At 35.6% G+C, this 12,689-nt stretch overlaps 1 pseudogene; it reads left to right on the top strand.

The window, feature by feature from the left end:
• The first annotated feature begins 2,597 nt into the window (after window positions 1-2,597).
• LOC131843022 (uncharacterized) lies at window positions 2,598-3,666 on the top strand (annotated as a pseudogene).
• The last annotated feature ends 9,023 nt before the right edge of the window (window positions 3,667-12,689 follow it).

Here is a 12,689-nt window from a genome sequence, read left to right as displayed (position 1 = left end):
CAGTAGGATTTGCACACGAGCCTAGTAATAGTGTTTGCATGTGCGTAAAAGGTACTTCGAAGTCACGCAGATGACTTAGAAGTAAAAGTTTGACAACATATGATTGCATTGAAAAATCTCAAGCAAGCAATGAAATCATTGTACAGGGTGTCCGGTGGCAGAATTAGGATTTGAATTTCGAATATCTCCGTAACCGTTGAGCGGAGGAGCGGGGACGGGGCCGCGTTGGCTTCGTCATCCGTGCGGGTTATTTAGTCGCGATGTCGCAGTGGACAGGTGAACAACGTGCTTTCGCAATCGAAGCGTATTTCAAAGCCAATGATTCATGTGCAATTGCTCGTCGAAGATTTTGTTCACGGTACAATATTCGACGGTTACTAGACGCCCCAAGTGAAGATTTGATTCGATTATAGGTGCGAAGGTTCCGGGCAACAAGTTCAGCAGAAAACAACTCACGACCGGGGCCCAGCCGGACGTCGAGAACAAATGAAAACATTGAACTCGTCGCGTCCAGTTTGCGGGATAATCCGCGTCAGTCAGTTCGCAAGAGAGCGGCTGCCTTGGGGCTTCCAAAAACTATAGTGCACGAGATATTGAAGAAGGATCTTAAATTTCACCCATTTAAAATTCAAATTGTGCAAGCGCTTAAGCCTAATGATTACAATATGCGTAAAAACTTCTGTGAGACAATGTTGGAGCGATTTCGCACGGTGAACACTATTGTTTGGAGTGATGAAGCCCATTTTCATTTAAATGGAAGTGTAAATAAGCAGAATTGTCGTTATTGGTCCCCTAAACGACAAAATCCCCGCTTAAAACATTAACAGCCACTTCACAGTCCCAAAGTGACGGTTTGGTGTGCATTATCAAGCAGGGGGATAATTGAGCCGTATTTTTTTGAAAATCATCAAGAGCAAGCAATATCTGTAGACGGTGTTGCTTATAGGCGAATGCTTAATGATTATTTTGTTCCAAAATTGAGAGAACATCCTTTCTTCACTTCGCAGACATGGTTTCAGCAAGATGGCGCCATGCCTCACACTGCTAGGGATACCATAGCGCTACTTCGTGATTTCTTCCCTAACAAACTGATAAGCCGTTTCGGTGACATCCTCTGGCCACCCAGATCCCCGGATCTTACACCAATGGATTTTTTTCTGTGGGGGTATCTCAAAAGTAAAGTCTATGAAACAAGCCCGGCGACTATCTCAGCATTAAAAGAAAATATCGTTCGCGAAGTTCATGGCATCTCGGCGGCACTTCTCCAGCGAGTGGCAAGAAATACTGAAGCCAGATTCCAAGAATGTGTCCGACATCACGGTCAACATTTAGACGACATAATCTTTAAGATATAAAACCCGCATTTGTCTTCTTTATAAAGATTAAAAATATAAATGTATATCTTTCGTAGTTTTTTTGTTATATACATTTTAAATCCTAATTCTGCCACCGGACACCCTGTATAATAATAATATAGTCGAGCTTGGTATAGGTGAAATATTAATATACGCATGTCACTATTCTCAATCCCTGACTAAAGAACAGAGTAGGTTCCATTTATAGTATTAATAATTTAATATATTCAATTCCAATTCAATTATATTTTACTTTGGTAGTAACAAAATTGTAATAGTATGACTGGAGGTAATTTTTATCTACCTAAAAACAAAAAAAGTATTGCTACATTACTTTTCGCGGTTGCGGCTGAAACTTTAGTAACAGACAATGTTAGCAAGCCATTCGCTGTATTTACATTTGGACACATAGCATCAATAGTATTAAAGTTGAGAACAAAAAGCAATATTAATTATTATATGGTTTCGACGCATTATTAACACGTAATCTAGACCAACATCCGCTTGAGAACTTCTTCGGAAATGTTCGTTCTTTGGAAGTCCAAAATATAGCACTAAATTATAAAGGATTTGAAACATTATTAATTAATAATTATATTACCACTCATTTATACAATGCTAATTGTGAAGAGGACAATAATAGGTGTTTACAAACACTTTTATTTTTTGTTGAAAATAAACAGTCGAATGCCCCCTCAACATCCTCCACATCCTCATCCTCAAGATCTCAAAATATTGTTAATAATTAACCCTTAATTTGATTTTGTTCACTGTGAGAAACATATGAGAAAAAAAATGATTTCGTTATATTTTTACACCAAACTCATATTTTTTGTAATATTATCATACCGTATATAATATTTTTAATAGTAAAAAAAATATCTACGCACCTGGCAACACTTTTACTTGTCATTGTCAAAGCAAAATGTCGGCGCCTCGCAGGTCGTCTATGTTCCACAAGGTAAATATAAAGATTTTACTTGATTTTCTATTGTTTCAAGTATTTTAATGCTTTCACTAACTTATCTAGACTATTTGTTATATTTTGGTGTGTGAATTATGTGCCTTTATGTGAATCCTCAAGTTTTATGAACCGCCAAAAGCTTATGTTTATTGTGATGAACATTGCCAAATAACCTATAAAGTACCTACATGTTATGTTCATCACGGTAAACGATGCCAAATACCTAATGATAAATTAATCCAAAATAGTTATGTCTTTTTTTTAACATTTTGAAGTTATGGGTTTCATTTTGCCTATTTCGGTATTTTCTGTTGCCAACAGCATACTTTGCATGGACGCACGGCAAAAATATTGGCGCTTGTGCCTATACAACATGCTCCCTCAGATACCAGTGATAGGTCCGACATGGACAATGAATTGGCAGATCTGCATACTCCAAGTTTAGCTTCATCATCATCACCATCTCTAGATTCATCTTTAGAGCGAATGCATATTTTAAGCAGTCCTAAACCTGATGCTGAAGATCATGACACTGGGGACGATCCACCTGAATTTGATTTTACAGAAGCATCATTGCAATTGACTCCAGTTCTACGTCAAATTTGCCCAGCTACGCCGACTAGAGAACATACCTTCCTTATCTTCTATACCATCTCTTCCGTCTGAAGCCCCTTTATCAACTCCTGAAAGTGCTACCAGGAAAACTCGAGCCCAAAGGCACATTACTCCAATGCTGGCTAAAAGACGAAAGAAAGTTCCGAAATTCGTACTAACCTATAAATGGAAAAAAAGCGTCACCTTCCGACAATTGAAGAAAACCAAGACCATAATATAATGAATGCCTCTTTCCTGCCCACTGCAGATTCCCTAGAATATTTTAATATTTTTTTTTCTTCAGACATTATGACCGATATTACCGTACAGTCAAATCTATACTCTGTTCAAAAAACTGGCAAATCTATTCAAGTGACAAAAGACGAAATGCGTGATTGTATAGCTATCCATATACTTATGGGTATTGTCTCAATGCCTAGTTACCTAGACTATTGGAGCAGTAGATTCCGGTATGCTCCGATAGCAGATCTAATGAGTTTAAAACGCTATCAACAGATTCGTAGATTTCTACACTTTGCTGATAATAGCTTAGAAGATACTGATAGATATTACAAAGTAAGACCAATAGCAGAAAAAATAAGAAAAAACTGTTTGCTGCAAGAAAATGAAAACAAATTTAGTATAGATGAGACGATGATTGCTTATAAAGGAAGAAAGGCAAGCAACAGAAAGCAGTACATGAAAGATAAACTCAACAAGTGGGGATTCAAAATTACGTGCGAGCTGGAGTAAGTGGCATGATTTATGACTTTATCCTATATGGAGGAGAAGATACATTCCGTTTTCATAAATTCACTGAACAAGAAATTTCAATTGGGTTTGGGGCACAAATTGTAATAGCTCTTTGTCAATCTATTCAAAGAAAGCCAGCCACCATATTTTGTGACAATTTTTTTTCATCGCCTGAGTTATTTTATATTTTAAAAGAAAATTATGGCGTATTTTGTTTAGGTACGATTCGTAACAATAGAACCAGGGGTGCTGGATCTATTTTGCCTAGTGAAAAGGCAATGAAAAAGAAAAAGAGAGTAGCTTATTCACGGGACGTATGTGACAAAACCAAGCTGGCTCTCGTTCGCTGGAACGACAATAAGCCTGTCACCCTGATAAGTTCATTTGTTGGATGCACACCTGTGCATAAAATAAAGAGATATTGTAAGGTAGAAAAGCGAAAGTTAGATGTTCACTGTCCTCAAATAGTAAGGGAGTACAATATATGGGGGGTGTAGACCTGGATGATATGTTAGTATCTCTTTATAAAATACCATTTAAGTCTAGAAGATGGTATATAGGTATATTTTGCCAGAAAAAAAAATCTTTGAAAATATTTCGGCAAGATCTATATCTAAATTTAACAAAAAAGAACCGGTCTGTACGTTCTCACTCTATCGTTGAAAATTCAACAATAAAGAACCCTAAGTTACCCAGGCCCATTAGCCCCATACGTTTCGGCAATATTTGCCACTTTCCTAATACAAAAGAAGACATGAGGTGCAAATATTGCCTAAAAAATACTACTGTGTACTGCATGAAATGTAATATAAGACTCTGTTTTGTTACCGGAAAAAATCTCGTAATTGTTTTCTCAATTTTCATACACAATAATACAAAGTTTTGTGTTTGTGAAATGCTAGAAGAGGCTCTATTATGTTATAAAAGATATTTTGTTATGTCTTTGTTTTGTTTTTTATATAAATAAAAATATTTTGTAAACTGCACTACCTGTTTGAATGTGTACCCTAATTTGATTATGTTCATCACAGTAAACATTACAATAAAGTGGTATTTCTCGACAGATTTGGCAATGTTCACTCTGATGAACATTGGTTTCCTGGAAACCTGAAGGTCGCAACATTTTTTTTTATTTTTCTGGATTCCTTACTACCCTAAACTTATAAATATACATAAATTTTACATATATATAACACATTGATCCTCTGCCAAATTAAGGGTTAACAAAGTAATAGAAAATATTAGTATTAATATGGATGAGGATGCTGGGGCTGACCAAAGAATATATGTAAGCGGATGGGTGTTAAATCGCTGCTTAAATAAAATAGTAAAAAATTGCAAAAAATGTAGATTAACATTATTGGGGGACAGAAATAAAAAGACATGCGAATATTTACGTGCAAAAGACAATAATCACAAGAGATAGTTATGCTATCAATATTTTCATGTAATAACTTGTTTTAAAGATATACAGAATATTACCACATCACTATTAAATTCAGTGCCTTACAAAAAGGGTATAAAAGAAGTAATAATAAATTTAGTAAAATTGTTTGTAGATTTCAATTTCATTAATTGTAACATTCTTTCTATATCCCCAGAAATAATGTTTTCGGAACGTGTGTCACAATTCGTTTATTACTCCGTTGCACTCGACGAGAGTACAGACTTAACTGATACCGCGCAGTTGGCTCTGTTTATTCTCGACATTGACAGGAATCTTGTTGTCACTGAAGAATTGGCTGCTTTAGTTCCAATGAAAGGCAGCACAAAAGGTAGTGATTTGTATGAATCATTCAATGCTGTCGTAAATAAATATAAGCGAAATATGTCAAATTTGGCTGGGATTACTACAAACGGCGCTCAGGCTATGGTTGGAAAAAATGAACGATTTGTTGCTTTATTAAAGAAAAATAATCCTGATGTTTCTTTTGTACAGTACCATAGCATGATTCATCAAGAAAACTTGTGTGCAAAGTTTGTTAATATCAAAGAAGTTATGAGTATTGTAGTAAAAACTGTGAACTTCATTAAATCTCGAGGCTTGAATCATAGCCAGTTTCGGGAATATTTAAAGGAGATCAATGCTGAATAGGGTGACAATTTATTTCTGCGATGTTCGTTGGGTGAGCCGATGTAAAATATTAAAACGATTTTTTACTTGCGAAAAGAAATTGCCAATTTTAAGCTGTGCCGCATTTCAGTGATGAATAATGGGTGGCCGATTTAGGTTTTCTTACCGAAATCACATAACAACTCAATGATTTGAATCGAAATTTACAAGGAAAAAATAATTTAGTTCACGAATTACTTGGTTTTTTAACACAAAAAACACTGAATAAATTGCTCAAAACTATGTGATGGAAATTTACATCTCTATGCAGTAATTTCACTTGTAATGTATGGCAAACATTTTTTTGTAAATGTTTATTTTATGTTGTGTTTTAGGGAAACTTGAATGAAAGAGATATTGAAGATTATCTTAGTAAGTTACAAGGCGGTTGGCTCTCAGAAGATGACCTCGATGACCAAGATTCCGATGATGAAAACCGCGATTCTGTTGACGTTATAAGAGTGTTGCAGGAGGAGAACGACGATGATGATGATGGGGATGATGTGGATGAAACTGCTGACATTGATCCTCCTCTTGTAGAAACAGGAGATCAAGAACCCTCTCACCCATCAACTTCATCCAATTTGCAGTCTTCATCCAGTTTTCCATTTGACAAAAGAAGCTTGATTTGGAAAAAAAGGAATCTGGTGTATGACACAGATAAAATTACTTTCTTGGGGACTTCTACTGCTTCAGGTGGTCTATCACACCTAGAAACTCCATATCAATGTTTTAACTATTTTATCACTGAAGATTTTATCAAAACATTAGTAGCGGAGACAAATTTATACATAATACAGAGTAATCCCAGTTCATCTATAACAGTTACAGAATATGATTTGTATAAGTTCTTTGGTATATTATTGTACATGTCAGTAATCAAATTTCCTAGCACAAGATCATACTGGTCGCCAAAGTTTGGATATGAGCCCATTTCTTCAACAATGCCACTGAACAAGTTTGAGAAAATAAAGTTATCATTACATTTTAATAACAATGATCTTCACAAACCTATAGGTCATCCAGAACATGACAGGCTTTATAAAATCCGCCCTGTTATCAAGCATCTCAATGAGAGGTTTGCCACAGTGCCAATGGATCAAAGACTTTCTGTGGATGAATAGATGTGTTCTACCAAAATAGGGCATTTTTTAAAACAATATCTGCCTAAGAAGCCCCATAAATGGGGCTTCAAATTATATGTTCTCTGTGATTTGATGGGATATGCCCACAAGTTTGAGGTATATTCTGGACAAGAGAATACAGAAAAGCTCACAGATGAACCAGATCTTGGTTCAACAGGAAATGTTGTAGTTCGTTTACTTCGAGGAGTGCCAAGAAAGCAAAACCATATCATATACTTTGATAATTTTTATACATCTTTGCCATTGGTAGTTTTTTTAGCTAAATCAGGCATTCACACAGTGGGAACTGTGCAACAAAACAGGATTCCAAATAATAAACTTCCAGAGAAGAAAAACTTCATGAAAAAATCTGTGCCCAGAGGTAGTTTTGAGGAAAGAGTGTCTGTGCATGATGGCATAGATTTGAGTTGTGTGGCTTGGAAAGATAATAAAATAGTAACCCTGCTATCTTCTTATGCTGGAGCATTACCTGTAACTAAAGTCAATAGATATGACAGGACAATAAAAGAAAAAAATTGATATTACTTGCCCGTTTATTGTCCAAGAGTACAATAAACATATGGGAGGAGTAGATCTCATGGATAGCTTTTTGGGCAGAAACCATATAACAATAAGGTCTAAAAAGTGGTACTTGCGTATATTTTATCATTTATTAGATCTAGCTATTATAAACTCTTGGATTATATATAAAAAAAATGCTCAAGAAAGAGGTGAACCCAAAAAGAGTTTACTTACAATGGGCCAATTCAGAAATGAATTGGCCTTTGTGCTATGCAACAGAGGACCCACCAAAGACGCCAAAAGAGGTCGTCCTAGTACCAGTTCACTAGAAGAGGAATTACTATCAAAAAAAAGAAAAGGTTCTCCAGCACCACCACCTCCAAAAGACATAAGAAAAGATGGTGCTGAACATTGGCCAACAGTAGGTGGGTCATTCCGGTGCAAATTTCCCAAATGCAAAGGCTATTCCACAATTTCGTGTAGTATATGTGGCGTCAATTTATGCTTAAATAAAAATAATAATTGTTTTTTAAATTATCATAAAGAATAAAGAAGATTGAGTAAATAATATTTTTTTATTTATTTAGTACTGAGCCAAATATGTGACAATGCATGATGATGTAAATTTCCATCATATTGTTTTTTACATAATACATATTTTTATTTACATTAGGATTTTTTTGAATATTTTTCCTTTAATCTAGAGCATTAATTACATCACCCTGATTTATTTTAAAAAAATAGCAAAAATCATGCAAAGAAGGGTTAAGCGTTTGAATTAAAACTCGAACTATCAGCCAGTTCCAAAGAAAAATTACGACGCTTTACGATTATTGGAAGTGATAAACCTACAGTGCAATTCAACCTTAAAAAATAAATTTGATGTTGATTTGCTTGATTTCTTTTCGAAATACGTCTCTATTACAGATTTTGTGAACTTATGTATATCACTTTTTAGATCCACATATACATGTGAGCAGTTATTTTCACGCATGAAAAACGTGAAATCCAAAATGAGGACCAGAATCATCGATGTTCACCTTGAGAAGTTTTAGGATTGCAACCAGCAATATTAAACCAGATATTGATAAGCTGGTTAAAAATAAGAAGTGTCGAAACGACAATTCTTAATAAACACTTTCATAAATTGATAAATCATAATGTTTTTCCATTAATTATAATCGTCATGAAACGCACTTTCTATAGGTATGACTTTGACAGTTGTAAAGTATTATACTTTTTGAGAAAATTGGACTAAAGTTCAAATGTAGCGAGTGGCCCGGTTTATTTGCTGTCCAGTGTATTTTTTTAAAAAGTCCTCGGCTGTGTTAATATTCGCGTAGTCAGTAGGATATGATTTGAGACGAGCCTAATAATGAGTTTGCATGTGCGTAAAAGGTACTGCACAGCACCTGCATGACTTGAAAGTAAAGATTCGATAGCATATGATTACATTACAAAACCTCAAGCAACCAAAAAATCAATGGGAAGCGATCTAGTAAAATTAATAAAATCATTACATAATATAGTCGAGCTTGGTAGATATGGGTAAAATATTGTTACGCGCATTTCTCTATTCTCAATCCCTGACTATACAAAATAGGTTCACTTATACTATTAATCATTTAATTTATTCAATGAGATATCATTGTAATGTTTTATTTTGATAGTAAGAAAGTTGTTACAAATATATGATATGACTGGAGGTAGTTTTTATCTACCTAAAAAACAAAAAAAGGCTGAAACTTTACAAACAGACAATGTTAGCAAGCCATTCGCTGTATTTACCTTTAGACACACAACATCAATAGAAATAATGAAAATATACAAACAACTTAATAACACAAAAACTGTCCTGACGATATAAAAAAGTAACGAGTTTAGGGATATTTAAAGCTGATTCTTCCGACTTAGCAAAGGCCACCAACAATTTATAATTAAGGTAATAATTATGTAGTTAAGGTTATGAGGTTCAAAAACTGTAACAAACTGTAGCAGCACTGTTGAATTCTCGATTCAAGAAACTATACTCGCATTTGTATCATATGATTCTGGGATATTCTATTCTTTAGGATAAAACAAAATGCTAAACAACTTGATGTTCCTGGAGCGCTATCAAAAGGACTCGACCTTTGACGACTATGGATGCTAAATACCTTACAGTTGGTCTCGATCTACCTGAACTGACCCCAAAGGTTGTTCAGGCTGCTCAAGCTGCTGCTATTCCCATCTCTCTTTACACCAAGTTTCGATTTAGTTTGTTTGAATAAATATATGAAATATATAATTTGTTCGTATCATAAAGATAGAAATTACTGTTAATGCCAAAACTTGGTTTGATAAACACTATTCAGACTCTGCACCAGGAAAATCAACCGTTGAGAAGTGGTTTGCTAAGGTTTAAAAGAGGCGAAAAGCACCGACGATTTTGCAAGTACTGTTTCAGTCGAAAACCAGAAAGGCCACAAAATAATTTTGGTTGACCGTACTTAAAGTGAAGTTGATCGAGATAGCTGAGACTCTCCCGAGACCGAAATCAATAACAAAGGAAAATGTTGGCCATATCGTGTATGAATATTTGAGTATGCGAAAGCTATGTACAAAGTGGGTACCGCGCGATCTCACAATCGACCAAAAACAACAACGAATACAGGAATAGAGATTCTGAGTAGTGCTTGTTGTACGACCATATATAGAACTAAAATTGTCCTTTGTAATATTGTGAAACCTAGCCACAGCATTTATTGTTTTGCATGTCGATTAAAAAACTTCTCTTTACCACGCAATTACCGGATACGCTTTTTGTAATAATATTAGGCTTTTTATACTTGTCCCAATCCATATAATTTCTGGTGTTTTCCGCATTCGATTAAACATTCTTCTGACTTCATTCTGCAACCGTTTGAGTTGTGCATCCCTCCAGGCTGGTTTTAGGTATTGGGGGCTCTGTGACTGGATATTAATGTTTCAAATCATAATCTTCTTGTTTCCGAGTTCCTGTTTGTTTTAAAGCATAAGGGGCGCCAAAAACGCCATTATCGAAAGCATCACAAGCGTTTATTCCATTGTTAGCTTGCTCTTCTACTTTAACTCTTGTGGTTTAACTCTTATCACTTGCAATTGTACCTGCGTCGCGTCATCGGTCCATGATAATTGGCGGTACATGCGATCTCTGACATTCGATGATTTCGTGTTCGCTTCCCTAGGTTTATAACCTAGTTCCGCCATAACCAACTGTTTCTTCATAAATGTAGTAATCTCTGAATTCTGCCTTTGTAGGTTACAACGCTGGATAGACAAATCTGGTTCAATTATATTTAGCTGCCCTACAGCCAACGAAGTAGAGGGTATGGACTCATTATGGATGTAACCAGACGGAACAAAATCAACAAAAACTTTTTGAGATAATCCAGGTGCCGCACACGCATTCGATGTAATTTGAGTGAAACTAGTAGTAGGATTATCATCAGCGAGTAATAGTTTCTGAAGTTTTAGCTTTGACCGTGGGCGTGTACGGAAGCGTTTTCGCCACCTTCTCTTAGATCGGACACAAGGCTCTTGTTGTGAGTCGTGTTTATTATTTGAATTGTGGTCGTTGGGTTTTTCGAGTATCCTTAACGATATGGATGGTATAGGTTCGCACTCAGAAAGACTAGGTGTAACTAAAGCATCTTGGGAGAGATCAGATACAATAATGCATGAATTTATAACAGAATTAGAAACGTTAGAATTATCTAAAACCACTGGTTTGTTGCGTCTTCTCCTTGTGCGACGGAAGCGTTTCCGTTTCTTGTTGTTGGAAAGAAACGACTGTTGACAAGAATCGTGTTTAGAATTGGGATCGGATACCGGAACAGAATTTAATTCCGATTTAACGCCTAATTGACGGTCGTTAATCTTCGCTATGGACTGTGAGCAATCCTTGCCCTCCCCAGAATACGAAGGGCAGCCTGAGCTAAGCTCAGGGAGGGATTCTCCTCTGCTGAAAGCAGCGGTACCCTCCTGGGGTAATATCTTTTTAAAACTGCTCATGATGGATGAAAAATGTGGGTATCACACCTGCCGTTTACCCAACACGACAGAGTACAAACTTTTTGGATGATTTAAACTCCAGGGCCTTGTAATTGCCAGAGGTGATAAGGTCACCTTTCCGTAAAATAGACCGAGACTACATGCACTAAAATAATAATGGAATGACTGAAATTAATAGCATATTACGACTAACTTATGCACAGAAATTCGGCGAAACAGCTTAATAAAAGTGCGCCTTAATAAAAATATTGACTTTGCAAATAATAGTGCTAACAAGAACTGTATAGCAATATGCGTCTGCAATAGTACAAAAAGCATCAGGATACCATAAATTATGGCGACAGCAAAAACAGAAACTATATATTTACATAGTACTTAGATTTTTTTTCATTGCATTGAGCTACAAAATCATCGAGTTGAACAAAGTCTACATAGAATATTCAAAGTAAGTTTTAAATTCTATTACCGGCATACGCCAAATTATTTCGTATAACAGTTTTCTAGTTGAAACAAGAAATTTATACTCTACAGAAGACCGTGCAATAATAATAATATACTAAGTATATAAGTTACTTACGTAGTATGTTTCATTTTACTAAATATTATCAGTGTGTAACGTCCAGCACTCACTACGGGACGTATCTTTATTCTGACATGTTTTTATCTTTGTTTAAAGACAAAACGTAGGATGTATTGCGACTAGGCTTCGTGAATATCTGATACCCACGCTGATTCTGAGAAAGGCCAATCATTCAATACTGGCATGACTTATACTTTATTTTATTATAACTTCAGTGTTAATAACGAACATACAGTGGGTTGCCAAATTAATCTGTAATCGCCCAAAAGAAAAGGCAAATGTGGCAGAAAACGTAACACAACAGCACGTTTCGATAGGAAAATTCGGGATATCTATTTGCAAAACAGAAAGAAAAGTGCTGGATTCTTAACTCAGATAGTACTGGTATCTGGAATACGTGTTTCTAAAAGAACTGTAGCGAAGGTTGGCAGAAGAAGGCCTGACAGGTCATCGTCCAGTTAAGAAAATCCGTTTGACAGAGGCAATGAAAAAGAAACGGCTTGCTTGGGCACGTGAGCACCGCCTGAAGACTGTTGAAGACTGGAATAAGGTCAGTTCTATTGTTAATTATGTTTGTGTTACATAAAATCATATTTACAAAAATTATAAATAGGTTCTATATTTTTTTAGGTATGTTTCTCAGACAAGTCAA

The sequence above is a fragment of the Achroia grisella genome, unplaced genomic scaffold, assembly GCF_030625045.1.
Source record: "Achroia grisella isolate CSIRO2021 unplaced genomic scaffold, CSIRO_AGI_Agris_v1 utg2716, whole genome shotgun sequence".
Classification (NCBI taxonomy): Eukaryota; Metazoa; Arthropoda; class Insecta; order Lepidoptera; family Pyralidae; genus Achroia; species Achroia grisella.
This window is presented reverse-complemented; position numbering and strand designations above follow the sequence as displayed.